The sequence below is a fragment of the Choloepus didactylus genome, chromosome 2 (assembly GCF_015220235.1).
Source record: "Choloepus didactylus isolate mChoDid1 chromosome 2, mChoDid1.pri, whole genome shotgun sequence".
Lineage (NCBI taxonomy): Eukaryota > Metazoa > Chordata > Mammalia > Pilosa > Megalonychidae > Choloepus > Choloepus didactylus.
The window spans coordinates 164,031,494-164,058,424 of NC_051308.1; the positions used below are offsets into that span (position 1 = coordinate 164,031,494).

Consider the following 26,931-nt stretch of genomic DNA (forward strand, 5'->3'; position numbering starts at 1 on the left):
ATTTGTCAATTGTACTGATCATTACAAAGAACCAGTTTTTACTTTTCTTGATTCTCTCTATTTTTTAATTCTCTCTTTAATTTCTCCCTATTGTACTCTTTGCAATTTACTTCTTTTTTATTTGCTTTTGGTTTAGTTTGATCTTTTCCCAGTTGTTCTGGTTTTGAGCTTAGGTCTCTGATTTGACATCTTTCTTCTTTTTAAAAGTAAGCATTTAGCTCCCAGGCCATGCAAGGCCTGGACATGGGTGCTGGGGCTGACTGCAAAGGAGACAGGAAACAGTAAGGGTCTAAATGGGATTGGGTTTGGAGATGATGCCAAAATTAAGGACAAAAGTGAGGGAGTGATTCACCAGCTGAGAGGGAGTCCTGCCTCTGAGGCTTACCAGGACTCATAGTGTCATCTCAAAGAGCCAGGACAGAAGGGAGGAGCTAAGATGGCAGCACAGAGAGGAGTGGAAGACTTAGTCCCCTCTGGAACAATTCATAAATGACCAAAACCTAGTAAATAACCTGGAATAACTGTGGGGAGACAAATGTGACTGTCCACTCATCATCCACCAACCTGAATTGGGAGGAATGCCCGACATCGCAGCATAAAATCTGTAAGTAAAACTGTGGACCCGTGCCGAGAGCTGAGAGCCCCTCCCTCACAGAAGCCTCACGGTGCTAGAGAGCATCACTCTCTCAGCCCAGCTCCAACTGGGGTTTTAATGTGAACTGCTCAATACAGACAGCAAATCCTCAACAAGCAGACAGAGGCTTTTGGTGACAACTGACCTTGGGAGAGTCGGAGGACATATCTGTCTCAGGATGGGGAGTTCAGAGGATCCGGTGCTATCTCTGGCTGACAGGTGAACCTGGGAGCTTTTCTGTCCCTTTGTCTCTCTGTGGAGAAAACTGAAGCCATTTTCAGCCCACAGCACTCTGCAGTAAAGACAGCCTCAGCCATTTTAAAATCAGAACACTTTGATCAGCAGAGTAAGAGAAACAAAGAACTTATTGATATGCAGATGACCTCTCTGGAAGTGACATAGCTTCCCAAGAGGAAAGGGAGGGGCTCAGCTCTACTGCCTGCCTTTCTGGAACCAGACTCCAAAGCTTGGGGGAGGAGAGCCACAGGCCACACCCTTTTACACAGGCAGTGACAGGCTGACAGGTGCACCTGCCGGGCAGAAAAGCACAGGTGTATCAATCCTCTAAGAAAAACCATCAGGGAAACCAGATACTGAATATTTCCTCCTTCTGTGACCTGAGCCTGTTCTCATCTGGGAAAACCTGATTGGGGTGGCCTACGAGGTCAGATGCCTAGACAACAGAAAACCACAACCTGCACTAAGAAAAATGAACCTGTGGTCCAGTCAAAGGAACAAACTTACACTTCAACTCAGATACAGGAATTTAAACAACTAATGTTAAATCAATTCAAAAAGTTAAGAGAATATTTCACAAAAGAGATAGAGGCTGTAAGGAAAACACTGGGCATACATAAGGCAGAAATCAAAAGTTCAAAAAAACAACTAGTAGAATCTATGGAAATGAAAGGCACAACACAAGAGATGAAAGACACCAATGGAAACATACAACAGCAGATCTCAAGAGGCAGAAGAAAACACTCAAGAACTAGAGAACAAAACGCTGAAAGCCTACATGCAAAGGAGCAGATGGAGAAAAGAATGAAAAAATATGAGCAACGTCTCCGTAAATGTAAGGATGAAACAAAGTACAATAATGTACGTATCACTGGTGTCCCAGAAGGAGAAGAGAAGCAAAAAGGGGCAGAGGCAATAATAGAGGAAATAACCAATGAAAATTTCCCATCTCTTATGAAAGACATAAAATTACAGATCCAAGAAGCGCAACATACTCCAAACAGAAGAGATCTGAATAGGCCTACGCCAAGACACTTAATAATCAGATTATCAAATGTCGAAGACAAAGAGAGAATCCTGAAAGCAGCAAGAGAAAAGCAATCCATCACATACAAAGGAAGATTAATAAGACTATGTGCAGATCTCTCAGCAGAAACCATGGAGGCAAGAAGGAAGTGGTGTGGTATATTTAAGATACTGAAAGAGAAAAACTGCCAACCAAGAATCCTACATCCAGCAAAGCTGTCCTTCAAATATGAGGGAGAGCTCAAAATATTTTCTGACAAACAGACAATGAGAGACTTTGTGAACAAGACACCGCCCTACAGGAAATACTAAAGGGAGCACTACAGAGTGATAGGAGAAGATAGGAGTGCGTGGTTTGGAACACAATTTTGGGAGATGGTAGCACAGCAATGTGAGTATACTGAACAAAGATAACTGTGAGTACGGTTGAGAGAGGAAGGTTGGGAGCATGTGAAACACCAGAAGAAAGGAGGAAAGATAAAGACTGGGACTGTGTAACTTGGTGAAATCTAGAGTGTTCAACAATTGTGATAAATGTACAAATATGTTCTTTTACAAGGGAGAACAAGCAAATATCAACCTTGCAAGGTGTTAAAAATGGGGAGGCATTGGGGGAGGGATGCAATCAACGTAAACTAGAGACTGTAACTAACATAATCATTGTGTTATGCTTCCTTTAATGTAACAAAGGTGATATACCAAAGTAAATGCAGATAAGAAGGGGGATAGGGAAGGCATGTTAGACACTTGACATTGGTAGTGTCGTCTGACTCTTTGTTCTACTTTGATTTAAGATTACTTTTCCTTTTGCTACTTCCTAGCTGTCATTTTTTTTCCTCTTTCTTTTGCCTCTCTAACTTCTTTGACTCTCCCTCCTGCCTTGTGGAAGAAATGTAGATGCCCTTATATAAACAGTGGTGAAGGTGGTCAACACATAGATATGTGACCATACAGAGAACCATTGATTATTTACTTAGGATGGAATGTATGGTGTGTGAACAAAACTATCTTAAAAAAAACATGGATTGATGTCAAAACCTCAGGGGCAATATACTGAGTGAAATAAGCCAGACACTTAAGGACAAATATTGCAGGGTCTCACTGATAGGAAGTAATTATAATGTGCAAACTCATAGTCATGAAATATAAGGTACCAAAATATAGGATGAGGCTTAAGAATGGGGAGCGGTTGCTTAGTATGAGCAGAATGTTCAATTAGGATGAACTTAAATGTTTGTAAATGAACAGAGGTGTTGGTAGCAAAATGTGAGAATAACTAACAGTGCTGAATGGTGCATGAATGAAGTGGAAAGGGGAAGCTCAGAGTCATATATGTCACCAGAAGGAAAGTTGGAGGTCAAAAGATGGGAATGTATAAAACTGAATCCTATGGTGGGCAATTCCATGATTAACTGTACAAATATTAGAAAACTCTTCCATGAACCAGAACAAATGTATGACAATACAACTAGAAGTTAATAATAGAGAGGCATATAGGGAAGAAATATATACCTATTGCAAACTATATACTACAGTTAGTAGTATTTCAACATTCTTTCAAAAACAGTAACAAATGCACTATACCAATACTATGAGTAAATAATTGAGGGGGGGTGGTTAGGGATATGGGAGGATTCGAGTTTCCTTTTCTTTATTTTTTTTTTTTCTTTTTCTTTTTTCATCTCTCACTTTATTTCTTGTCTGGAGTAATGAAAAGTTTCTAAAAATTGAACAAAAGTAAGTGTGGTGATGGATGCACAGCTGTATGAGGGTACCAGGGGCAACTGATTGTATACTTTGGATCTTTGGATAATTGTATGGTATCTGAACAATCCCAATAAATTTTTTTTTAAAAAAGTAAGCATTTAGATCTATAAATTTTTCTCTCAGAACTGCCTTTGCTGCATCCCATAAGTTTTAGTATGTTGAATTTTCTTTTTCATTTGCCTCAAGGAATTTCCAAATCTCCCCCTGTGATTTCCTCTTTAACCCTTTTGTTGTTTAACAGTATGTTGTTTTGTTGTTTAATTTCCACATATTTGAAAATTCCCCATTACTCCCTCTGTTATTGATTTCTAGATTCATTCCCTTGTGGTCAAAGAAGATACATTGCATGATTTCAATATATATATTTTTTTAATTTACTAAGATTTATTTTGTGACCTATGAAATGGTTTATCCTAAAGAATGATCCATGTGCCTTTGAGAAGAATTTATGTTCAATTGCTGTTGGATGAAGTGTTCTATATATGTCTCTTAGATTTGGTTGGTTTAGAGCCTCATTCGAGTCTTGTAAATCTATTGTTCTCCTGTCTATTTGATCTATCTGTTATTGAAAGGCATACTGAATAAAGTCTCCCAGTACTTATATAAAACCATCAGTTTAACTCTTCAATTCTGTCAGTATTTGTTTCATATATTTTGGGGCTTTGCTATAAGGTTCATACATATTTATGATTGCTACATCTTCTTGTTGCACTGTCCCCTTTATCAGTATATAATTACTGTCTTTTTCACTCATAACTGCTTTGACTTAAATCTATTTTATCATCTAATATTAGCATAGCTACTCCAGCTCTCTTTTGGTTACTATTTGCATGGTATTTTTTTTTCCATCCTTTCACTTTCAACCTACTTATTCTTTAAATTTAAGATGAGTTTCTTGTTTACAGCATATAGTAGGGTCATGCTTTTTTATCCATTCTGCCAATCTCTGCCTTTTGACTGAAGAATTTCATTCATTTTCATTTAAAGTAACTACTGATAATGGAGGACTTTCATATTTAGTGTTTGTATGTTTTATAACTTTCTTGTCTCTTAATTCTTCCATTAATGCCTACTTCCATATTTATTTGATTTTTTTGTTGTACCATATTGAGTCCTTTTCATTTCTACCTAGGTATATTTTCCTTGTGGTTACCATGGGATTAAAATGTAGCATCCTAAATTTATAACAATCATTATGATTTGATACCATCTTTACTTCAGTAGCATACACATACACTTTTCCTATACCCTACATCCTCCCCACCTTTTTTTCTACTTGTTACAGATTATGTTTTTGTACATTGTATTATCATTACTTTTTATGCATTTACATTTTAGTACCTGTAGGAAGTGAGAAGTGGAGTTATATATTGAAAAATATAGTACCATAGGACTGGCATTTATAATTACCCAATTGATTACCCTTACCACAAGTCTTTATTTAAATATTTCTTCATGCCACTTTGACCCACTGTCTAGTGTACCTTCTTTTCAGTCTGAAGAATGTCATTTAGCATTGCTCTTAAGGCAGATCTTGTGGAAATAAACTCCCTCAGATTTTGTTTATCTGGGAATGTCTTAATCTCTTCCTCATTTTTGAAATGAAGTCTTACCAGATATAAAATTCTTGGTTGGCAATTGTGTTCTTTCGGCACATTATTTCACCTCACTGCCTTCTTCCCTTTGTGGTTTTTGATAAGAAATTGACATTTAATCTAATTAGGACTCCCTTGTGCAGAGCATATTGCTTTTTTCTTGCAGCTTTCAGAACTCTCTCCTAGTCCTTTGCATTCAACAATTTGATCAGTATGTGATGGGGCATATTATTCAAGGTTTTCCTGTTTGATGTTCTCTGGCCTTCTTGGATGTGCAGATTTATGTCTTTTGATTTGGAAAGTTTTCTGCTATTATTTCTTTGGCTATTCCTTCTGCTACTTTCTCTTTTTCTCCTCCTTCTGGGTCTCCTGCAATGCATATATTCATATGCTTGATGGTGTCTCAGAGGTCTCTTAGACCATTTTCACTTTTTTACAAGTCTTTTTTTTTCCTTCTACTCCTCAGCCTAATTCATTTCAATTGTCTCATTTTCAAGTTCACTGATTCTTTCTTTTGTCAGCTTCAATCTCCTGTTTAAAACCTCCTGGAAATTTTTCATTTCAGTTACTGTAGTCTTCAACACCAATGGTTCCATTTGGTTCCTTTTGAAATTTCTGTCTCTTAAATGAGAGTCTCATACTTTTCATTCATTGTTTTCTTTATATCCTTTAGTTCTTATTTCTTTCTCTGTATTTTCCTTCATCTCTTTGAGCATATTGAAGACCATTTTTTAAAGTCTTTGTGTATTTTATTTTTTCACACTGTAGATTTTAATATTGTAAAATGTTAACTTTGGGATTTATTCCCTTAGATTTATGTTTCTTGAATTTGTTAGCACTTGGTGATATGACAGATATTTTCTTGAGTGTCAATCATCTAATCAGGAAGGTCAACCCAAGGTGAAAGTGCCAGGTCTTCCCTGTCTTTTCTGGGCCTATGTCATATCCTGGGCTTGTGCTTGCTAATGGTCTTCAGAGTTACTCTTTTACAGGAGTTTGAATGCCCTCTTTATTTCCCACAGGACAGACTCTCTCTCTCTCCTGTGTGTTCCACTGCCAGACTTAAATCAGGAAAGCATTTCTCCAGGCTGTCTGCCTCAACAGTTTCTTACAGTGCTTTAATTGTGTCAGGCTTCTTTACCTATAGAGGGCATATCAGAGAGGAGTTTCCCAAGTTAGCTAGAAGAAGGCCCAGGACTTGCAAAGGGAGTGCCAAACTGCCCTGCAGAGAGGATGAGGGAGGGGCTAGGAGTTTATTGCATGGTTACTCAAAGCTACTTTCTTGACCGGCTCAGGAAATGCTACCCTTCAACTGTCTTTCACATCTCTAAGGAAGTGTACTGTCTTTACATGTTCTCTACTGCCTTTTTCCAGGGTGGGTTGGAACAATGGTCACTCTCAGAGCCAAGCCCCCAATTGTCCACAGCAGCTAACCAAAAGCTCTGATCAGCAGTTGGCCCATGCCCACTCTGGATCTTGGGAAAGTGGATTTTAATGTCTCTTTCTGGCACTAGTAAGCTGTGCCAGGGGCCAGCCTCCAATGCTGCCTGCTGTGAGATAGGGTGTTGCACAATGGTAGCCACTGCTTGGAGAGAGCAATTTAGAGGTAATTGTCATGATTTATCAGCCTCTTCCTCCCATTCTTCCCTGCATACTGTACAATGTTCTCATGAACTGTGGAGTTTTGGAATAGTTGATTCAGACAGTTCCTGCCTGTATTATAGTTGTTCTGGTGGAGTGACTTATTTTTGGAGCTTCTTATTCAGCTATCTTGCCAGTCTTCTCCTATTTTTTGAATGACAAGAATTTAAAAAAGAATATTCTTAAGCATATTTAATTTTAATTTAGTAATATTTTGAGAGATTGTACAAAATATTGCAGAACTTTATCTTTGAAAGCTGATTTTATTTTTCATATTTTAAGTCATAAACCAAGTTTTCTTATTTGGTAGTAAATGTGTATTCCAGCTAAACAGCTGCATCTATGAGCTACGAGAATTACTCTTCTCATACTTTCAGGTTAGTTGTTTCAATGACTATATACATAAAATTCTTTTCTACAGAGTCATTAAAAAAAAAGACATGGTGATAGTAACTGCATTATTCTTAGAAGAGAAAAAAATTTTATGTTGAAATTATACTATGCTACTTTCTATTTTTTACAATGTTTGACTCAATGAGCAAAATGAAACCAATCATAGCAAAACAAAAGATCATTTAGGAACTTCCTTATTACTTTTAAATTTTTTAAAGGAACTTTTATATGTATTATATCATTCAATTCCCACAGCAGCCCTTTCCGGTAAAGGAAAGGCAAATATTTTCCCTCTTCCACCCAGATTTTAAAACCTAAAGAGATCAACTTTATAAGCAAATAACAATACATAGTTAATAAACTTAAGTGGTAGAACTGGCCCCAGTTTTACCCTGTGCTCTGCCCAGTATTCTGTAAGGAACTTTCATGTATCTAATTGTTTTTGGTTTAGAATGACTGAATTTATATCCTTTATTTTCTAATAGCTGCAGCTATATTGTGAGTTAGTTGATAACAAGGACTGTATGTAATTCATTACTCCTTGTTTCCACCAATATACAATTGGTGCATCGGAGTTTCAACTTTAAGACCAAGTTTAAACTGAACTTATAGAGATTGAAAATGACAGTTGGAAACCCTTTCCTGTTTCATCTTCATTTGGTGGAAATAGAAAAAAAGAACTTCACAAGCTTAGTAGAGAATATTCTTTTGTTCAAATATAATAGTAATCACGCTGAGTATTACTAATAAGATATTAGCAGGGGCAGAACTAACAGCCAGAAGTCACATCTGCTGACCTTGGTGAAACAACAAATTTGTCTTGCAAATCAAGACTAAACTCTGTAGGGGAGAACTTATTTTGTGATAAACAGAATCCTAATGTATTATTCAATTGGCCAAATTTACTATGCATTTATGGTATTAAGAGTTTACTGTATTTGGGTTTGTTCAAATAATTTCACATATTGAATAGAAATTGTATCTTATGTGATGATTTAATCTAACCACAGCTGCAGCAATATAAATTACACTTAAGACTATGCTGATTGATTATAATCAGTTGTAATCATGTCTTATAATTACATTGCATTCTGGAAGCAGAGGATGTTTAAGCCTACTCAGCACTGAGCTATATAAAGAAGATTATTTGTTACTTCTGACAGTCTCAGTCAACATTCAAAATTGCCTGCAAACAATAAGTTTTATTAAATTTATTGTCCAGGCATCAGATCAGTTTCTTGATTTATCCACAAAAGTTGAAATGGAATTGCAAGCCAATCTAAAGCATATTAACTACTATTTATACCAAAAGTATTTTCTTAAAAACATTCATAATTCAGGGTATGAGTTACATTGATGTATGAATTTTTCAAAATTTTTACAGTTGAGATTTATGCATTTAGATCTATGTGCATTTTACCTAAAACATAATCAAGTGAGAGGATGGGAAATATGAGAAGGTATAGATGAAACAGGGTTGGCAGAATGCTGATGGTTTATTTAAATGGAGATATTGATGCATAGGGAGGTTGTTATATTATTCTACTTACTGTGTATATGTTTGAGATTCTCCATAATAAAAATTTCATATATAAATGAAATAAAACATTTCCTGTAATAAATAAAAGTGAGCCAAAATTGTACATATCAGCAAGTTAATTCTATATACAGCAATGACAAAATTGTTCTCTCACATTTAGGTACCCAGCTTGCTTTATTTCTTAGAGAAATGTTTTGCTTTACATTCCAAGCCCTCAGGTCTTTTCAACTAAAGCAATGCCCCCATTCCTTCCATGTATTCTAACCACCCCCATTTCCTCTTGTAATGATGTCCACTTTTCATCTGCATTATTGTTAAGCCATAGTAACCAGCCATGCAGCAAACACTGTACTACTTTATCATCAAGGCCTTATTATTAAAGATGATTATGTATCATACAATTAAATAAAGTCCCCAAAGTTAGTAAAGAAAAAATGAATTAATTTGCACACAAGTGTCAAGTAGAGCTCATTCTGATTAGAATTATACCTGTTTCAGAACTGAAGTAAAAATTACATGTCCATTTTTAGATTTTTTGCAAAATAAATTTTATTAGATATGGACAACTTGCTTAATTCTGAGACAATGTTTTAGTCTTTATGTGGATAGATACAGTGAATATAAACCTACTTGGCAAGTTTGGTTTATAGAATTAAGATGGAAGAGGTATTTGTTGTCTCTGATTTTTCTTCCATGCTTACTTTCTAGGCATTTATGCACTTGAATAAGGATTGGACTATGGGTTTCCAGTTCATATTTGGAACTAAAAAATAACTTCTGGTCTAGAGTACTCTATTTAGTATTGACATTTTTACATTCTTTGGGCTCCCTTTAATCACTTGTGCAATAAAAGGTCAATCAGATCCTTTTCTTGATTTGACATTTTAGCTTAGAGTCTTAAAACTGAGGAAAATGGATGTTAAATATCCACACATGCAAAGAGAACAATTAGACTTTCTATGCTGTCTGTCTTAGGACATAGCGCAAAACTAATTTGTCACCATAATTTCTCATTCCCTGCACCATAGGTAAAAGAGAAGCCAAGATTTATCAGAAGAGAGAAAACTGGGGAGGAGAAATTCTTCGAAGAGCCTCAAAGAGCTGTGTGATTTTCCTACACTCTTCATGGGACAGAGAAGAGAGGGGCTCCTCTTCCCACTTGCAGTCATATAGGAGAACTTCAGAGTTTGCAGATCACAGAGACTGGTGGCCAACCCATGACTGGCAAACCTAAAATAGAGAAGTTTGTGGTATTGCTTGTAAGCCAGAGGGAAGTAAGACGGCTTCATTGAAAGCCAGCCATACCTGCAAGCGAGAGTACATGTTTCTTCTAGGATAGCACAGAATCATGGAATTTAGACTCATATGAGAAATCTTGAAAAGACCCTAACCAAGAAGCCTGCCTTCCAGAGTGAGGATGAGTTTGTGTTGGATACATAGACAGAGAAGGGGTTGATGGAGAAGTGCTATACAGCAAGGGATTATATCACTTGCTCAGAAGACACTGGGAAGCCCCTGGAAGGAGAAATGGGTGCTAGTCCTTGAAGAAGCCATAAAAGTTCCCTTAATGTCTTCATTAGCCAGGGTGCTATGACAGATAGCATACAATGGATTGGCTAAAACAAGCATTTATTAGTTCATAGTTTTGAGGCTAGAAGAAGTCTAAGATATCTGCAAGGTTTGCTTTCTCCTGGAGTCTGCTGCATTCTGGTGATGGCTGCCAGCAATCTTTGGAGTTTCTTGGCTTGCATTTCTACCTTGCATCACATGGCAATGTCTTCTTTCTGTGCCTGCCTTCCAGTTTCTGCTGACTTCAAGTTTATTATTGTGTGGCTTTTGGCATCTAGCTTCTTCTGCTTGTAAAGACCCCACTAAAATGGATTAAGACCCATGCTCATTCAGTTGGGCCATATATTATATAAAATTTAACATCTCCAAAAGTTCCTATTTACAATGGGTTCATACCCATGGGAATGTGGATTAAGATTAAGAACATGTCTATGTTGGGGTACGTACTTCAATCTACCACACCTAGGGAAAAATGCCAACACTTGTGTATCTGCCAACCCTGAGAGTTCACTAGCAGATTACAATAAAAGCCCATGCCATAAAAGGTTGCCCCTGTATCCACTCAGGGAATATGAGAATAGAAGACTAGACAGAAAAGGAGGAGAGAAGAAAACATTCACATTCCCTTCCCCACTGTTGTTTTTTAGAGCCTGGATGAAGCCTAAGCTGGAAGGCAAGGGGGGCTGGTTAAAGAGGTTGGAAGCTTTAAATCTTAAGTGAGCTTGGTGATTCATGATGATTCTGTAATAATGGACTACTCATTGCAAAATTTTAGTCAACAGCCATGACTATGAGCATAGTCATCCCACTACCTTTTATAAAAGTGGAGAAAAACATCAGAGTTTTGCTCTACTTTCTCCTCCAAAGAGAATTTTTTTCTCCCTGAGAGATTCATGTTAAGAAGAGAGAGATTTGGAAAAACAATATACAGGAATAGAAGGGAGACCTGAGTCAAAGTTTTAATATGACCATGATGGGTATGTTTCCTCATTTGCTTTAATGATTTCTTCAAAGGCCAGAGGTAAGACCAAAAAATAAAAAGGAAGAAAAAGAAAATCTCAAGCTTACAAAACAAATTCAAACACTTCTTCTCCACATCTCTCTGCTCCACATTACTAGGGTTCTCAGAAATTCTTTAAAGAGAAAATTAGGGCAAAAGTAATAATTTTGAGATAAATCTCTGTGCTCTTGAGGTATGGAAATGTGGAAGGTAGATGCAAAATTGCTAAAGCTATTTAAAGAGCCTCCATAAGTATAATATGTTTTTGAATGAATTAAACCAAGAAGAGCTAGGAAAAATGAGATTACATTGTAGTAGCATATTGAAAATACAATATGAAATCTTGGATTTTATTAAACATGTTTCAGTATTTTAACTGAATGCAACAGTCACTAATCTGCCACATGTCAATCATGAAGTGATTATCGATCTCCTTTTGTAACAGTTTTCTTCACTAATTCTACCCTTAAGAATAGAAATCACCATGAAGTCACTGAAAAGGAGTGGATGAGATTGAAATTTTGACATTAAACTAGGTTGGACTATCTAAAGTCTGAAAATGAGTCTCTTTGGTAATAAATGAAATTGATCTCCAAAGGTTTTTTATCTGTTGCAGATATCAGGGGTGGGGAAGGTCAGGGTCAGAGAACTTTGATACTGTGTTATTCAACAAACCGGCTGTGCACAAATGTATTTATTTAGATCTCAGCAGGACTCTCTATAAATAATGAAGCACTTTAAAACGGACCAACAAAAATGTTAATGATTACAGAATCAGTTATTCAATTATTTTTATTCGGTAACCATTAATTGCAAATAATATTATGTAAAGGAGCAAAATTATGAAGCTCACGGGCTCTGCCTTCAAGAAACTTGCGATTAACTGAGTAAACAAAAAATTCTAATATAGGCAGAAATTTGTAAGTGTTATCATCATCATCAACTGTATCATCATTCTACCTAGAGGTAAGTGTATGATTGAGTTCCCACCAGAAATCTAGAATTACAGGTTTTCAGAAAGTGAAACAGTAAGAGAGTTTCAGCTTCAAGACTTTACTCACTTGCTGGTGCTGTTATAGCCCAGGCCATTTCCTTGTCCATAAGTTAATGATTGCCTTCAAAAGTTTTCATTTTGTTTTGCTTTTGCTTTTGTTTTTGTTTGCATTTCATTGTTTGGGATTTTTTATTTTGTTGTTGCTGTTGTTTAGTTTAATGCAGAGATGGAAAGTAGATTTCACCCACATGCCGATTTGAATTGGTTAGTAATATAGCTGACTGCAGAGCTGGCTTGATTTGTGCCTAGACCCATCAGGAGGAAATGTGGGATCCATCAGAAATGTCTGGAATTGAGGAGCAGTAACACATACCACCTGGTTCTGATCCTTGGCTTAATTGCAGGACAAAACAGAATTTACCAAGTGTTTTGAAACAGAGATCACATTTGGATGTGGAAATAAGTAATTACAACCTTTCCAAATTAATATCTTAGGCAGTTAAAGTTGATGTACCCCACATTTGAGGGGGCATTTTTTAACTGGTATAAATTATTGATATCTGAAATTTTAAAAAATCATTATATAACATCCTAGAAAAAATTTTTAAACTTGTCCAAGATTTACTAAGTGCTTGATTAAAACTGTCTCATTACTACCAAACAAATATATTCTTGAAATTTTTGGAGCCAGAATTATATGAGGTATACCATGAATGGCTAAGACAGTATAAAACTAAAATTTTCCATTTGTTCTCATTATTTTGTGAACTGAAGTTGATATGCTACATTAAAAATTCTTTAAACATACTGAAATTTATAATTAGGGTCAAATAGTTAAAGGTCATTTTACTAAATGATATAACCTGCCTTTCTTCATATTTTCCAGAAGTTAAAAAAAGTCACTTAGTAAAATTAGGAAAAATTACTTTTTGTGTTTACACTGTCTTAAAATTTATTTAGGAATAAAAATTCCATAAGAAGGAGAAAATGCAGATCCAGTTCAAAGGATAAATTTCAGCTACTCTACCTACTCAAGCAGTAGATGTTGGAGCCAGATTGCCTGGGTTCCAAATCTAGCTCTGTCATTTCCAAGTTGTGGGTCCTTGGGAACAACATTTAATTTCTCTGAATTTCCTTAGCTGTAAAATGTAGACATTAATAGACCATAGATCGGTTAGACACAGTAGTGCCTGGTGACATAACAGGGGGCTTATTAAAGTTAGCTATTGTGATCAGGAGTAAACCTGTACTAGAAGGGAAAAAATAAACCAACAACATACATCTGCTATGGGGTGAAAATCTATTATTCAGCATGCGTAAATAAACATGATATATATTAATTTCTCAAAATGTGAAGTCTTCTTAGTTTTGTATGCAAAGCTTGAAGAAAGGGAAAAAAACAGAATACTGTATCACTTAAATACTCATAGTGCTATTATGCCCTTTCAGTGCCAAAACTGCCTCATTCTCAAAACATCCATTTGTGGGTGTTGGCAAGTAGGAATAGTGGTGAGACGGCAAGAGTAAATATGGCTGTGGGGTAGACAGTCCACACAGAATACAAATGGAAGGTAATGCAGTTATGTTTTAAAGACATTTTCATATTATTGATTTTGCCTTATAATTAAATTATGTGTACTATTTATTGGAAGGGTTTGCATCTTGCTCTAGACACTGTTCCCTGTGTGGCACTTCACTATCCTGCTATGACACTTTGCACTAATCATTAGTAACTGATTATGACACTTTTAGGTCAATTCTGATCCTGGGGATGGTGGTGAAGGCACTTTCCCATGCTGTGTGCTTAGACAACACTGTCTGAAAAGAGTACTTTTGCTGAGGTGTTGGACTCAAAGAAATAAACCATCCTTGATCCAAAGCTATTTCACCTTTCACAGTGCTGGCCCTTTAGTGCTCATCCTAATGACAGTGTTGGGTAGTCATAGGAATGAGGGTCTAGGATTAGGAGACCCTAGATTTGGATTCTAGTCTTGCAGAAGTATCATGCCCCCTATCGTAATAGAAAGAAGTACACCGCACATATGTAACAGTCCTTTTCCTTACCTGACTGAATTCAGTCAAGGGAGATTCAATACAAGATGAGCTAAGAACTAAGAAAAGGCTCCCATTCCTTTCACACAAGCTCTAGGAAAAGATTCTCGCTAAAATAGATAATTTGGTGTGTTCAAATGGTCTCAGACTGCTTTACTTAAGCAGAAGTGGAAAACTGAAGAATGTCTTGTAATTCAAGCTGAGAAAACACTTAGTTTCAGCAATTTAAATATTTCAGGCAAAAGAATTCCTTGGGCCTGAATTATGAGTAGTTGCCCTGTGCTCCATTCTGCCTCATATGGGTAAACACAACCCAAGTGCAGCCGTGATTTTAATGGGCTCAACCAGGCTAAAACCCTAATGAAATGGTTACAAGAAGAAAAGCCAAAGCATTTTAACTGCAAGCCAGTGCACTGAGGGAACTGAAAAATGACCTGAAAAAGATCAGTAGAACAATTAGATGGACAGAGGAATGCTACTAATTGCTAATTATCTCCTCAAATACATGGGGATGCCCAGGATGTTACTGTACAGGCATGGGATACTATTTGACATTTATCTTAGATTTAATGTCTGGCATTTGTGTAACTTCCAGTTAAAACAGTATCATGATAATTAGATAAGAAAGAATCTGTTGGTTAAGCTTTGAAATTTTACTATATTCCTTCCATACAATAAACTTCACTACTTTGATGTTTATCCAGTTTAGTTTTCTTCTGGTGCTATGAAACATGTTCCAGTGGAAATTAACAAACATTATCATATTCATGCACATTTTTGAGAATGATGGTCTAGGAAAAATATATGTACATGTATTAATAGCCCTGTGTTTTAAATCCATAAGCAGGGTTTATGTGCAGCCAGAATGCACTAACGCAGTTGTATTTGGATTTTCCATATTAGCACCCATTCTGATTGATCAATTGGTCTGACTGGTTGGTGCCCACACAGGACTGTTGGCAAAATTTCAAATATTACCCTGGTTCATGTTTTTACCCTAAATTTCTCTTATTTATACCCTAAATTATGGGTTTAGGAATGGCTTAACTTATAATGATACCAAAAATCTTATATTTTAAATTTAATTTACATGGAATCATATGATAAACTATTATTAAAATGAGAATTTCTAGATATTAGTGATTAATCACAGTTTTGACTTTTTCCTTATAGATACCAAAATTGGAGATTTTAATTACATCTAAACATCTTATATTTAAAAAAAAAGTTCATTTAAAATCTCCACATTCTGTGGTTTAATGGTGAGTTATTTTAATTTGTTGGCTTAATTATTCAATTTAAGGTGTATATAAATACAAATAATTGCAATGCAAATGTAAATATTCCAGTTTCTCTGGGTCACTTTTTATAACTATTATCTTTTCTTGTTCATAAATTTCCTCCTTTCTGATTTTTATTTATTATGTAAATAATTAGTTCCAGTCATGATTTCTCACTGACTTCAATCGGGAAAAAATTAGGAAGGTAATAATTTGATCTATTATCCCTGAAACAAATTTGGGAAGAGAATACCCCTTATTTCAAAAACCACATTTGAAGAAATATAATTTTCTCTCATTGCCCAGTGAAAATATGTTGTTTACCGTCTGCTGATACTTTATTCTCAGTCTGGGTTTATACACAATCACCAGCTAAAATGCTTCTAAAATGCATCAGAGAATTTTACAGATTCATTTCAGATAAGTGGCTGAGGAAGAAAAAGCTATAATTCAGCAATGTTTTGAAGTAAGGATCCATGTCACTTGAACAGGTTGGGAGCTATTTTCAGTGCTTAGATTTAGAACTGAGAAAAGGAAGCAGTCAAGAACCAAGTGGATATTGAAGGGGTATAAGTACACTACAAACATAGTGTCCATTGCTAACTACCATGTTTGGTTATGGCTGTATTTATTCAATAAGAGTAAATACATGTATGAGGCCATCTATCTCTTCAGTATTTATGTTCCAAACACTAAGTAATGTATTTTATAGTCTTTAACTTATGTGGTCCTAGATATTGTTAGTCCCGTTGTATAGATAAGAAACCTGAAACTCAGGGAGGTTAATTCACTTCCCCAAAGCCAAACATCTGATAAGTGGCAATATTTGTTTGAAGTCTGTCTGGCTCCAAAACCCATGCTCTTGACCACTGTTCTAATACATTGAAAGTTGAGAATATCTCTAGAGTCATTCTTCTACAAAAAATACTTATTTAGAAACATCTTCTTGGTAGTTTTAAAACACAAAATAATGTATTTAAGAAAGAAATTCAATAAAAGGAAAGATTAAGATAAAGACATATATGTAAAGTAAAGAATGTGAAGAAACCCCAAAATAACATGATAATTAAAATCTCCATTGGAGAAAATAAGGAGCAGGATATGTACTACTGAAGTTGAAATCATTGATATGTTAAAGTCTATGTACTATCCAAGAATGGCCCCAGATCTAACTTCAAGCCTGTTTTTCGCCATTTTTCCAGGTGCAACTTAATTCGCCCCCCTCTCCCTCTCCAGTTTAAATTAATTTTGACTAGTGCAGTATGTCTCAACCTCAACACAATTAATATTTGGGGCTTATACTTCTGGCCTCTATCCATTAGATGCCAGTAGCACCACTACCACCACTGACCATACAGACCCCCACCCACTATTGACAATTGGAAATGTCTCCAGAATTGCCAATTGTCATTTGGGGGACAGAATCACCCCTGTTAAGAACCACTCATTTTGATTCACTCTGATTGAATGGAAAAACTTTTATGGAATCAAACTTTGTAACCCATAATGAACATTCACTGTAAGATGCCTGGAGGAAACAAAAGAAACTTAATTTTAACACAATCAGAAATTTCTCTACACATTCAGAGGTTTGCATGGCTTTCTTTTTGCATCCAACTGTTTCCTGTTCATCTCTAAAAATTAAAGTACTTGAAAAATAGAGAAATTGGCAAAATTTGAGTAAGTTAATGGAATGGGTTATAACAAGTAAACTGATATACAAGTCTTATGAAAATCAAAGTTACTAAAATGTCACTATAATATATTCTTCTTATTCAAAGATGTTTATGTCTTTGGGGTCTGGCAAGTGTAGAAGACTTCATTCAGAGACATTTCAAAAATATAAACAGAATTACTAATTATATGACAAAGTCCCCCCTTTTTCTGGAAGTATAATGGTAGTATCCACATTCTTTGTGGCTTAAAAAATAAATATACTTAGAAGATTGTGATGCAGTTAGTGATAATCCTCAATGCCTAGGTTACTTTTAATACTTCTCAAATATTAGTTCCACTTTTGCTTCTAAAATGAGCTGCTCCTGGACACAGGGTACCTCAGGTAATAAAAACCTAACAAATCCCTCACCTCTTCCCCTTCCCTCTGTGCTCTGTTACACATTTTGTTCATCTCCTTGCTCTGTTTTTCTCTCTGGGAGCAGTGTCGGGTTTAGCTAAAGCCTTGAAAATGGCTTGGAGAGCTGGAGTTCCAAATATTTGTAGACTCATCTATGCTTTTTTCCTTTATTCTCCCTGGCATTTTTTTTTTAATCTGGGGAGGGTGAGGTTTTATTTGTAACTCCTAATTAGAGGAAATGAGCCTAGAGATTAAAAACACTTATGGAGAAACACTGTCTTCCTAAAGCAAACAGAAGGAGGAAAAATATTAATTGAATTTAATTTTTTGTATTTTTTTTCTGAATATTCAAAGCAGTAGTTGTAAGTGAATATGTACTGTATAATATGCTATATGCATGAATAGTCTACTTATTATGCCTCTTGGGTCTATTACTTAGTGTTTCAGTTTGCTAAACCTGCCAGAAAGCAATATACCAGAAATGGGTTGGCTTTTAACAATGGGGATTTATTAAGTTACAAGTTAAAATTCTAAGGCCATGAAAATGTCCACGCATCAAGAGGAAGATATTTTCTTGGAGAACAGGCAGCTGGCATCTGTGGTTCGTCTGTCACATGGGAAGGCACATGGTGACATCTGCTGTTCCTTCTCTCCTGGCCTCTGGTTTCAGTGGCTGTCTCCAAAATGTCTCTGCAAAATGTGTCTCTAAGTTCTCTTAGCCTCTCTGAGTTCTCTGAGTTTCATCTGTCTTTTATCCTCTCATAGAAGACTCCAGCAAGGGGAGTAAGACCCATCCTGAATGGGCTGGGTCACATCTCCATGGAAACAACCTAATCAAAAAGTTGCAATCAACAATAGGTCTGCTCCCACAAGAATGGATTAAAAGAACAGAGTCTTGTTTGTAGTACATAACAGTTCCAAACCAGTACACTTAGTAAATGAAACAAAAAAGCCCTTTAAGAATTAAATTATAGACTAACTTGGAAGCACACATTTATTGGAGTTAATATCATTCTTAATATGATTGAAAACAAAATATTACCTTTATTCCTAATGTTTGCAAAATAATACCATTTATTATTAAAAGTTCAAAGCTTTATATAATTTTTCATGCATTCACACTTACACATCATGGTCAGAAAGGACAAAATACTTTCTTAGACAAAGGAGCTATCTCTAAGTAGTATTGGTAATCCCTGTCTCTATTCCAATAGAGGTCATTCTTAGCAGATCACTAGTATATCAGTATCTTTGAATGAATTTCCACTTTATATTTTAATGTAACGTATTTTGCAGGTTGGTATCCAAAGAATTCCATATTCCTGTAAAGTCATAACTATAATGGCACAGCCGAGTTAAGGGTGTGTGTGCACACATGCAGATATGAGACATCAAGAGGGACAGAGATACTGAAAGAGACTGTTATGAGTTGAATTGTGCCTCCCAATAAGTTATGTTAAAGTCCAACTCGTGGTACCACAGAATGTGAACTTACTTGGAAATAGAGTTGTTATGGATGAGATGAGCTAAGATGAGGTTACAACAGACTAAGGTGGGTCCTCAATTTAATATTCTGCCCTACTTAGAAGAGAAGAGATGCAGACATATGCAGACAGAAAGCCAAATGACAACAGCGATTGGAGTGAGGCAGCTGCAACCCAAGGAACACCAAGGTAAGGAAGGAGCCTCCCCTACGGGTTTCAGAGGACACTGCCCTGCGTACAATTTGATTTCAGACTTCTAGCATCCATAACTGAGACAATAAATTTCTGTAGTTTTACGTCAACAAGTGTGATGGTTAGGTTCATGTGTCAACTTAGCCAGGTGATGGTACCCAGCTGTCTGATCAAGCACGCACTGGCATAACTGTTGCTGCCAGGATGTTTGTGGCTGGTTAATAAACCAACAGGCTGGTTTATTAAATCATCAGTCAATTGGCTGCAGCTGTGATTGATGACGTCAACGAAGGGCATGTCTTCCACAATGAGAGAATGCAGTCAGCTGGATTTAATCCAATCAGTTGAGGACTTCTAAGCGAGACAGATAGAGGAACTTCACTTCTTCAGTTGGCCAGCTAAGTGTTTCCTGAGGTGTTCGTGGAAGTAGCCAGTTTGCTGCCTGAGGAGTTCATCAAACATCTTCATTGGAGTTGCCAGTTTGCTTCCTGTTCTATGGAATTTGGAATCATGCATACCCACAGCTGCATGACACACTTTTATAAATCTTATATTTATAGATATCTCTCACCTGATTCTGTTTCCCTAGAGAACCCTAACTCATACACCAAATTTGACGTAATTTGTTATGACAGCCCTAGGAGACTCAGACCAAGGGAAGTTCATTACTTTACTTTTAGGTAAATTTAAAAAGATGCTACATTGAAGCAAGTTGACTTTTCCAGTTGTCACTTCATGCTGACATCCAGTATCTGTGATGACCAGAAGGGATTGTGATGAGCCCTGGGGCATATCAGGGAAGCCACTACTACCCTTGAATGAGAAAAGTGATCCTTTCAAAACTGAACTTCCTTCCTGAGCCTGTTTATTGTAGTCCCAAGGACTTGTGTATTTGACTATACCTTTCAAGACTTTAACAGATAGACTATTTAAGGTGTAGCTCAAATTTATCTAACCAAAATGTATCTTGCAGACATTTTGAGTTACCTTCCCCTCACCATCACATACAAATATTTGTTTGCTAATAATAGCTACCATATATAAATGAGGATTAAATGAAAGCTAACATGTTCTCTGTGCTACAGGCATTTTTTATAGCAACTCTGTGAAGTTAGAATGAGTATGTTCATTTTATATACAAAGGACCTCAAGATTAGAGAGGATAATAATCTACCCAAAATCACTCATCTAATAAGCAACAGATGTGGGACACTAACCCAGGTTTTCCTGATTCCTAAATTTGTGCTATTAAAAGAAAAAAAAAAAATGCCACGCAAAAATATTTGGAGAAAATCTCAGGCAATATACAGGATAATTCTTAAATATCATATATGTGCATATACATATAAAATTTACACTTTGGAACTTGGTATGGGAAAATAATAATAATAGCAATAATATCATTTAAAATTGACTATGTGCCAGACTTTTTAAGTACTTTACTTAAACCAACTTATTTAATACACTTTGAAGTAGGTCCTATTATGTTCCCCATCTTAAAGATGAGACAACTGGGGAAGAAAAAAAGGTCGATATCCAAATATTAGTGATTTTTAACCTTCAAAATAGAAGCTGAGATTCTCATTGATATAATCAGGGTACTTTGTTTGAGTATGATTTGACTAAAATACTCCATGATACAAAAGACAATTACTTACACACTGCCAATAAAATAACTTTATTAAATCTGTCTTGTTTAGTAAAATAATGGAGCACTTAGAGCCAATAGTGAGATCCCCTTTTCTCTACCTAAGTCTTGGGTGTAAATAAGCCTTTGAAAAATAGAAGACAGTCTCCGGCTCCAATTGTGATATAACAGGTTTGGAGGGGGGAGTAGCAGTGGCTTTGCTATAGTAGATAGAGGATGCAGGTGGGAGGAAAGGAGAAAAATAAAAATAATCTGGGCTCTGGTTGTATGGTTTTCGTTCCACTTGTCTTGTTAGAATGATGTCCAGAGATTAAGAACTACAAGTCTGTCTCTCACTGAGAGGAAAGGTGGGGATCTGAGCAGCCCCAGGGCTCGATGTCTCCAGGTCCACACTGCCTTCAAGGGGAATAATGCCATAACCATGAGGATCTTGGTTTCCATTATACACAGAATCTTGGCCAGGACTGGGTAATTAAAGTCATTTCTATCTTTCATTTCTCCCAAGTAACCAAGGAATGTACTGCTCCCATTTTAAATGTGGCAGGTGTTTAAAAAATTCTGAATTACTTGGACAATGGGAAAGGATTAGGCAGACATAGAATATAAATCACAGAAGTCATCCTAGAAAATTTTCTGTGATAGAATATAATTGTCAGAACTGAAACTAGAGAAAATAGCAGTAACTGTTCAGTCCAATGATTTTGAAAGAGTAGGCAAATATTTTTTGGGGGAGGGGAGGGAGCAGAGGCTAGTCATCAAGGCAGAGCTAGAATTATTATTTTTCTTTTTAATAAGAATCAAGCTGGAGTAATCGCCAGTCAGCAAAACAGCTAAAATAACTAGGTAAGTTCTAATTTACAAGTCAATTCTTGGCACATGCAAAGAGAGTAAGGACAAAAAATAGACCAGAAGCAAAAGACAGACAAGAACCATAAGGACATGAATTTCAGAGTATATAGAGCAAGGTAGATGATTCCAAGTGCAAAAGAAAAAAAAACCTGTCATGTATGTGCATTATTTTCTGCGTATTTGGTCCTAGAATCTCTTCCAGGAAGGAATTACCCAAAGGCCTTAGGGCCCCTTCTGGCCACAATTAACCCTGTGGCCACCCACAGGCAGTAACTATTATAAAATAGGGCAGAGATCAAACATCCTTGCAAGAGACTCAGAGCTCACCCATTGCATGCTTTGAAGAATGCCCTTTATCCCCTTTGACTTCCCAAACTATGGGTCTTGCTTCTTTGCACCATAACTGCTTTAACAGATTAAATATGCCTAGGGCATTGTCATATGCTGTTCTTGGAGTCCTACATTTCCCTCCAGAACTTAATGCTGACTGTTTTCCCACCTTCCTCCCTTCCTTTCTATGCAATAAGACATAATTCCCGCGAGGGCAGGACTACATCAAGGGACTCAATAAATATTCATGTTGGCTGAATCTATTTGAATATTCATATATTCATGAAATATTTTTAACACAAACTCTCTGTGCTTCACATTTCATCTGTATAAAAATGGGCGTTAACAAAGTCTACCTAGTATTGATGTAAGAATTAAGTGAGATAAAATAAACAAAGCACTCAGCACAGAACAAATAACACTATGGAAGGTTTGCCTTCATGATTATTACTACCATAATTAGCCAATCAAATAGGTACCACAACCCTTAACTCAAGCCGATCATCTTGCGACAGTCCCATTTCTCACCTAGATGATCTTCCCTGCAAGCCAGAAAGTAGGAGAGCTGCAGGGACCCAGGGAAGGCTGAGGAGTGAGGCAGGTAGGAGGGCAGCTATCTGGTTCCTGCAATGAGAAAACATTTTTTTATAACTAAGACAGGATTTTGTTTGTTTGTTTGATTTTCCTTTTTGGCAGCAAGCTCAGAGGTTTAACATAGTGTCTGTGAAGACAGGATGTGATCCCTGCATTCCCTGCCTGACTGAACTGGTAATTAAGAACACCTGGCTCAGGTGGAGGGCGGATGTGTGTTCAAAGGAAAGCAGCTGATTCCAGCAGGCAGCTCCTGACATCGATAACATGAAGTTGGGTCTAGGTGAACTATTCCTGAAGCTATTCCTACGATATGCCCCATCATCCTTCCCACTCCATGTTGCCCTCCACGCCTACTGTTATTTTCCTCTGAATTTTTGGTTTTGACTGTGTAAGACTAGTGCAGTAGGAGAATTTTCACTTGGCAAAATTCATTGCTACAGGGCTGACAACTGACACACAAGACATCATGTTTCTTTCCACTCTGGTCCAGGGATCCCTCCAGGATTTTGGCATAAAAGCCCATGCCTGAGGAGTGCAGCTATGAGTGACGTTTTTAAGAGGAGCAAGCTTGCTAGAGAGGAACATCCCAGGAGAAAGCCATTTTGAAACCAGAACTTTGCAGCAGACGCCAGCCATGTGCCTTCCCAGCTAAGAGAGGTTTTCCGGATGCCATTGGCCATCTCCAGTGAAGGTACCTGATTACTGATGTGTTACCTTGGACATTTTGTGGCCTTAAGACTGTAACTGTGTAGTGAAATAAACCCCCATTTTATAAAAGCCTATCCATCTCTGGTGTTTTGCATTCTGCAGCATTAGCAAACTAAAACAGATTTTGGTACCAGAGAAGTGGGGTGCTTTTGCTGCTGAGTTTGCAAATACCAAACATGTTGGAACAGCTTTTTAAATGGATAAGGGGAATATTCTGGAAGAATTGTGAGGAGCTTGATAGAAAAGGACAAAACTGCTTTAAAGAGACTGTTTGTGGAAATATGGACTCTAAAGATACTTCTGATGAGGCCTTGAACAGAGATGATCAATGTGTTGCTGTGAACTGGAAGAAAGGCAATCCTTGTTTTAAAGTGGCAGAGAATTTGGCAAAATTGAGTCTTGGTGTCATATGGAAGGAAGAATCTGGAAGCAACAACCTGGAATATTTAGCTGAGGAGATCTCCAGACTACATGTGGAGGATGTATCCTGGCTTCTCCTTGCAGCTTATAGTAAAATGCGAGCAAAGAGAGATAAACTTAGAACTGAACTCATGGGTTCAAAGAAACCAGAAGCTGATGGCTTGCAAAATTATGAGCTTCCGGGGGGTGGAATCCCAGAAGCTACAGCCCAATGTGAGGATGTAACCAAACATGGAACCCAGCTGCCATTTCAGTACAAGCCAAGATTGGAGATGGAATTATCCAGAAAGGATTTGTGGAAACTCCTATTGTCTGATGGCTTTGACCCCTGCGTGCTTCATGCAAAGCCAACAGAACTTTTGTGAGAACTTTATAGACAGAGCCGCTGCCAGTCTGGACTGGAGGAGACAGACAAGGAACAAATTGCAGGAAAAATTTCTTCAAAGACAGAGCCATGGAGGTTGAGGTCTGGAGTCAAGAGGCCTTGGGCTGGGAGAGTGGAGCAGCCCACATGCATGGAAAGGGTGAGTTTGCCCCGGAGGTCGAGGGTGGGCATTCCACCTCGATGCTCTGGAAGAGTTTTGCCACCCGAGGTCCCAAAGAGGGTGGAGCACATTTCCAGGAAATTGGGGAGAGCCTGGCTGCCACCCCACTGTTCTGAAGGGGTTGAGTGTGTGCCCCGGAGATGGAAGGGAATCCGGGAGCTGCCCCGATGTTTGAGGAGGGTGGGGCCGAGAAGGTGGTCTTCCCAATGTGTGGGTATGTTGGAGAACTCACCTAAGTGTTTGGAGAGGAAAGGGCTGCCACAAAGGCCCTTAGGAAGGGTTAGACTCCCACTCTCTCAAGCCCCAAGGATGCAACGTTATTCTGTTAATGACTCTCAGACTTTGAAATCTAATGGAGTTTGTCCTGCAGGTTTTAGGAACTGTTTTGGTCCTGTTAACCCTGTTTTCCTTACTCTTTCTCCTTATGGGAATGGAAATGTTTATCCTATGAATGTCCCTCCTTTGTATATTGGAAGCATATAACTTGTTCTAAGTCCACAGATCCAAAGCTAAAGGAAAAGTATGCCTTAGGACTGACCACGCCTATATTTGATTTTGATGGGATCTTGTACTTAACTATTGTTACTGAAATGATTTAAGTTTCTGTGGTATTGTGGGATGAATGTACTTTGTATTTGGAAAGAATATGTTTTTCTGGGGCCCAGGGGGTGGAATGTGCCGGTTTGAATGTATTATGTCCCCCAGAAAAAGCCATATTCTTTGATGCAATCTTGTGGGGCAGATATAATAGTAGGGATTAAGTTGGAATGTTTGGATTCGGAGATACGCCCCACTCAACTGTAGATGATAACTGATGGGATATTTCCATGGAGGTGTGGCCCCGCCCATTCGGGGTGGGCCCTGATCAGTGGAGCCATATAAATGTGCTGACTCGAAGAGACTGAACGGAGTGCAGCTATGAGTGACGTTTTTAAGAGGAGCAAGCTTGCTAGAGAGGAACATCCTGGGAGAAAGCCATTTTGAAACCAGAACTTTGCAGCAGACGTCAGCCATGTGCCTTCCCAGCTAAGAGAGGTTTTCCGGATGCCATTGGCCATCTCCAGTGAAGGTACCCGATTACTGATGTGTTACCTTGGACGTTTTGTGGCCTTAAGACTGTAACTGTGTAGTGAAATAACTCCCCATTTTATAAAAAAAAAAAAAAAAAAAAGCCCATGCCTGAAACTGCTAGCACTTCTTTTGCTTGTCCTGTTCACAGTTAACCCATTTCTGCTTCACTTCCTTGTTAGACTCCTGTTTCTGCACTTGTTTACTCCTGCAATGCTGAACTGGAGCAACTTGCTTGCTCCATCACAAGCTCCTCAGACAAAAATTAAAATGTTACCTTATGGCAGTATCTGCAATGTTATACAACACTAATTAAGTCTGAAAATTTAATTCAGGTACAAACCAATAAAAAGTGTTAATCACACAACACACTTAGAAAAATAAAGTAGACGTAACCAATATAAGTGATTTAACCATTTAGAGATAAAGAAAATTTTCTATTGTGATTACTATGGAATTTATAATTACATAACACCATAATTGAATATGATTTTGATCTTTGCTTTGTGGAGCTATTTGTACGTAGCAGTGCCACCAAAAAAACACACAAAGAACTATTAAAATGAGAAAACATAAGAGGAAGGAAATGAATTTCTCTCTATACAAATTATATGAAACTCAAAGAACAGTGAAGCAAAAAGAGTGACCTTCATCTCTTTGGCTGACTGAGGTGTTCTTAAGGATGAAAATAATTTCTGCAGCCCCTTTTAAATGCTTTCATATTGAGAATGAGGTGTCTCTGAATAGGGAGAGTTTAAAGTCTCAGGTCTCTGAAGAGAAAGCTTTCCCCCATCTTGAGAGCTTAACCCTGAGAACAAGATGCTACAGCCCTGTACCTCATAAAACATAAGCACTAAATGTAGTGCTAGCTGGATTTAGAGGGACTCAGAGTCCTACCCATCCAAGGATTTAGTTTAAAATGGAGTCCAAATTATATCTTTAGCAATTGTGGGAAATGGAGGGGAGAAAGGGTATTTGACCTGATCCTTTGAGTGAGATAGAATAAATCTCTTCTTCGTTGAAACTGCAATAAGTTGTGTCAAGTACCCAGAATCCATTTAATAAACTGCTTCTTCTAGCGACCAGAAAGAGTTAATATGTCTCTAAATGACAAGCAGTTCTCGACCTTCTAGGCAACAGTAAGTGAGATGAGTTATTAAGAAATATGAAGTATAGCAGTGAGAAGAGAAAAAGGGGAGATTAACAGATTTCAAACATTGATAACACCTCATGAAATGTGCTTAGTAAAACAATTAGTGGGCACACCAATAAAAGGCATTAACCACACAAA

The 26,931-nt window shown here is 37.3% G+C and overlaps 2 long non-coding RNA genes across 2 annotated transcripts in view; one reads left to right on the forward strand and one right to left on the reverse strand.

Moving 5' to 3' along the window:
- LOC119518781 overlaps window positions 1-26,931 on the reverse strand; it is a 161,159-nt gene that overhangs the window by 111,491 nt on the left and 22,737 nt on the right. The gene's annotated exons all lie outside the window — the stretch shown is intronic.
- LOC119518778 overlaps window positions 12,120-26,931 on the forward strand; it is a 54,617-nt gene continuing 39,805 nt past the window's right edge. The window contains exons 1-2 of the long non-coding RNA XR_005213844.1: window positions 12,120-12,368; window positions 19,389-19,475. This is a non-coding gene — a long non-coding RNA (uncharacterized LOC119518778). The remainder of the gene's footprint in view (window positions 12,369-19,388; window positions 19,476-26,931) is intronic.